The sequence below is a fragment of the Limulus polyphemus genome, unplaced genomic scaffold (assembly GCF_000517525.1).
Source record: "Limulus polyphemus unplaced genomic scaffold, Limulus_polyphemus-2.1.2 Scaffold72, whole genome shotgun sequence".
NCBI classification, from domain to species: Eukaryota; Metazoa; Arthropoda; class Merostomata; order Xiphosura; family Limulidae; genus Limulus; species Limulus polyphemus.
This window is the reverse complement of record NW_013665682.1, coordinates 885,024-889,859: the sequence shown is the minus strand read 5'-3', so window position 1 is coordinate 889,859 and position 4,836 is coordinate 885,024.

Here is a 4,836-nt window from a genome sequence, read left to right as displayed (position 1 = left end):
TATGAAACTCTAGCGGTGGTTTTCTCAACAAATTAACTTTAAAAGTGTAAATAATTTCAGAAAAATTATGTTACTTAAAATATATATATATATATTTAAATGTATTGTAAGATTCTATATATTACTTACATGTTAACGAAATTCATAATAACAACTTGTTTTAAAAAAACAAAAACGAACTAATATTATCGCTGAGGTAAAAAAACAAAAGAATGTTTATGAACATTCTACTCTGGTACTATTTCATTTATTTATTTATTCTAACAGGATATTCAAAGCTACCACAATCAAATAAATTTATAAACTGCAACAAGGGCTTACAATGCTAAAATTCAGGGATCGATCCCGGAAGTGGACATAGCGCACATAGTTCATTGTGTAGCTATGAGCTAAAAACAAACAAAACTAGACAATGATAAATTTAGAACAGTCTAAAATATTAAAACCTTTATTATTTATAGTTTAATAATACATTAAATAAAGACATTGCCTATATTACTTATATATAGCAATGAGTTTTCTGTTTTGAGAAGAGAACTATATAAAAAACATATAAGGAAAATTAACTTAATTTGTTTGTTTAATTTTTCACCAAAACTTACACGAGGGCTATCTACACTAGCCGTCTCTACTTTTTAAATTAGAAACTATAGTGAAGGCAGCTAGTCACGCATCCATCGCCAGCTCTTGTCAGGCCGAAAAGTAGGACGTAAGAATCACTTTTATAATTCATTACACCCTCAAAGTGCGTAGCACAATTCGGGGAGGTGGTAACAGGATGCTAGCCACGGACCGTCATATTCACAGTTCAATACGTTAACACTGGATCGCGTAGCTTATTTTATTTTATTAAAGTTGTTAATTTGTAAGTCACATGTAGATACGCCTGTAAATACAAGTTGTTAGGAATATAAACTACAGTACATATTTTCCAAAAATGTATTTTTTTTTTTGCTAAGGGACAGTGCCATTTTAGGTCTCAACATAATTGCCCTGAATCCCATTAACCTAAAGTAAAATTTAAAACTTTAATTTTCTAACAAGTGTCACAATAGAAATGCTAAGCACTTGTATTTACCCCGTACTTTAGGCGTTGATAACTAGTTTAAGACTACTATTTAGAATTCCATATATTTCCTACACTATTCACAAGAATAGCGCTTCATATAATCGAGATGATGCAGTGTTTTTAATACGTTTCATTAGCTTTGTCTTATATTGAAAACAAAATACTTTTAATGTTATAGTTTTAAGCACTGAAAGCCTTATTAGAATGAGAAATTTCACTCTAGACTGCAGATATTTTTTCTCCCATTTCTCTTAATTAATTCATTTTGGATTTCAAATCAGAGGTGTTGACAAGTAATATTTTTAGTCTGTTTTATATGAACAAAAAGATTACAAGTTACAATTAATTTTATGTTATAAAGCAATTGTTGAAATGATCATTACAAACACTCATCACCCTATCTCTACAGCCGTTAAAGTACGTCTTGTCTGGATCGGTATTTTGGTCGTTGTGCGCCGTAACGTATGAATAAATGGACCTTTGAACCGGTATTTAGGTCGTAGTGGACAACCTAGGAGAGTCAGGTACAATCTAGACCTCTTCCTCGACTATGTTTTTTTTTTTTGCAAATGCTACACGATAATTCACGAGAATTAGCGCACAAACAATAATAAAATTCGTTTCACTATTCCTATTACCCTCTTCAGGATCATGCCCATGAAATTTATCTTATCTCATTTCGTGCTATTTACCACTTCACTCAGTTTGATGGCATTATAGTCCACAAAACGGTTCGTTGGTAAATGCCACCTTTCTCTTGATCACATTACTAGAGGTGTGTTTAACACAAATATAGGATACGTTGATCTAGGCGATATTGTAACACCTAGTTAAGGATGACTTATTTGCTAGAGGATAGAGTTCATGAACATATATATATATATGGATTATAGGTGGATTTACTGGTGTAAGATGTTGCTTAGATACTTCAATGAAGTATCTTCGTGATTTTGAGGGTTTTTGGTATTCTCCGAAAAAAAAAAAAAACCGATGAATGTGTTTTTGACTGCTTCTATGATATGGTTAGTTCCGTATTTGTAGGTACTATTTCTAATGATTTTGGTATGTCTGCGCGTAGAATATTTATTGCTTGAATTGTATTTGTGTTAAGTTGCTCTATAGTAGATCTCTTGGTTTGCGACCGTTTATTTTGTTTGTTTGGATATTTATCTAGTAAGTGGTTGTGTACGTGCTGTTTCTACGTAAGAACATAAAGGTGAAGGCTGTGTTTCTCAATTTGTGGTCGTGTTATTAGTGTCGGTAGTAGTTCGTTAAAATACTATTACACAAATGTTTGTTTCTGAATTTCACGCGAAGCTACTCGAGAGATATCTGCGCTAGCCGTCTCTAGTTCTGTAGTAAGAAACTAGAGGGAAGACTGAAAGAACGAGCATGTTTGTTTCAGTTTATATGCACCAATAAAAACTTTAGCCAAGCTGTTAATATTCTGATGATACATTTTAAGAAGAATCACAGAATTTGTCTAAATAAAACTTAAGTTAGAGTAACATCAAGCATCTAACTTATCTTTATTTATCTCTACCTATCTGTTTATATGGCTCATGAAGCCAGAAAAGTTTCACCCACGCTACTCAGTGAAGAAGGTTTGGAAAAACTCTAAAGTATATTGAATCATTTAGTATTTAAATTAACCTGCATTTGATCCTAAAATCAAAGAACTTTGTTACATAAATTAAAAAAAATTTGAAGCCACAACGTTTAATTTCAAAGTTAACTCAATCATGTAGATAAGATTGTTTGGTTTTGCACAAGTCTTTTACTGAAGTTGACCATTATAAAATTGAGTTATTTGAGTGGAAGGCACTTTATAAGTGAAAAGAGTTGAAGAAAATGACTATAGATTTTATTCTTTGTCATTCTTCTTCAAGTGAATTTTTAACACGTTTTTTTTTGTTTTTTTAAGATACTTGCATAAAATTATGCAAGGGCAATCTGCATTAGTCATCCCTAATTTTGAATTTAGAGACTAGAGGGAAGGCAGCTAGTGAATAGCACCCACCACCAATTATTGGGCTACTTTAATAATAATAATAAAAAGTGGGGTTTGACCGTCTCTCTTATAACGCACCTATGGCCCAAACAAACAGGGCATGAATTCTTTTTTGTGGCAATGAGAAGTGAACTATCCAAGCAATTTTTCAGTTTTTTTTTTTACTTTGTATTAAGCTCACCAGACATTCAAGTTAGATGTCATAATCATCGAGACAAATATTATTTATTCTTATAGCAGAGTTAATTTTGGAAACCAGGTTCACCAAAGCAGCAAGTACAAGTAATTACAATCACATATATGTTTTACTATTCATATGCTCTCTAACCTCCCTACGTGTTATCTACCAACTAAACAGATGTTTACTTATTTCTTTTCTCATCATTACTAAACTCAGACATTTTAGAAACATTGCATGGCATTTTAAGGTTCACCTTGCAAATACAACAAGTTTAATCTAGTTTCAAGTCTACAGATGTAAAAATAACTAAAATGTTATTTTTTTGCTTTATGGTTTAATGTCTTTTCAATCATGTTTTGATAAGTAAAAATATTTAAAAATTCAACTTAACGAAAACATTTACTCATTTTTTATGAAAATAGTTATTTATAAATTACCAATTTTTATATGACAGCCCTTTTAAATACAAAAATATCTGGCTGGTTGTTGTGACAAACTATTTAGAATGATCACAAACATAATGACATAATTATGATAAGAATATTTAGCAATAACAAACATAACATAATTATGATAAGAATATTTAACAATTACATGGAATATAGGGTTCACATCTTTCACATTTCAAATTATCTGCATGTTCACAAAATTATCCAAGTATTTTCAAACTGTTCAGAGTGACTTGTGCTTATGTAAATTGCTCTATTAAATTTATATGATTTTAATATTTTGTAAATAGCCAAAATCTGCAGGAAGAAAAAACTAAGTGCAAGTTTAAAGCATTTAGGTTTGTAATGAGTACAAGTTTAGCAATGGTGTTACAAAGTTTGCAGATGTCAGTTTGTCATGAGTAGATATCTCTTTCTCTCAAAGAAATAGTAAGAATTAGCAGTACTATTTTAAGTTTAAAAACAATTATTTTATTGAAACACGTTATAGACATAATTAATCAAATTTTGAGTCATAACAGAAAAGGACATGCGTATATCCAATCAAAACGTTTTATAAATGAACCCATTTGTCAAAGCAGTTGTTTAGAAAATAACACATTTTGGAACTCTGATAAACTTTTAAGTTTCATTTCATTCGTATTAATTTGAAACTTTTTTTTTGCCAACACAAGTAATTATTATTTCAAGTTGAAAGATAATTCAAGTTCACTTATTGAATTTATTATCGTTACTTATAAGTGAAAGTTTAAAATATTTATAAATAAAACTGGCAGTAACTGTTTACTTGTTATACAATTTTAAATTTCAAGGAGGATGAGGCAAGAAGGCCTGATAATTATCAATCCTGGCCTGCGTGAATACGTTTGGAGGAGGAGAGAGAAAGAAGAAGGAAAAAAAAAAGAAAAATTATATAAATATAGTTGTTTTATACATAATAAACTTTATTCATTTCACTTAGGTGTGCTTGGAGTACAACATTTTAATATCAGAGCTAATAAAATGATGTATAAGCACCCTCTTTAAATGGAGTATTTCATTAATATAGTGTGTGTGTGTGTGTAGTGTGTGTGTGTGTGTGTGTGTGTGTGTGTGTGTGTGTGTGTGTGTGTGTGTGTGTGTGTGT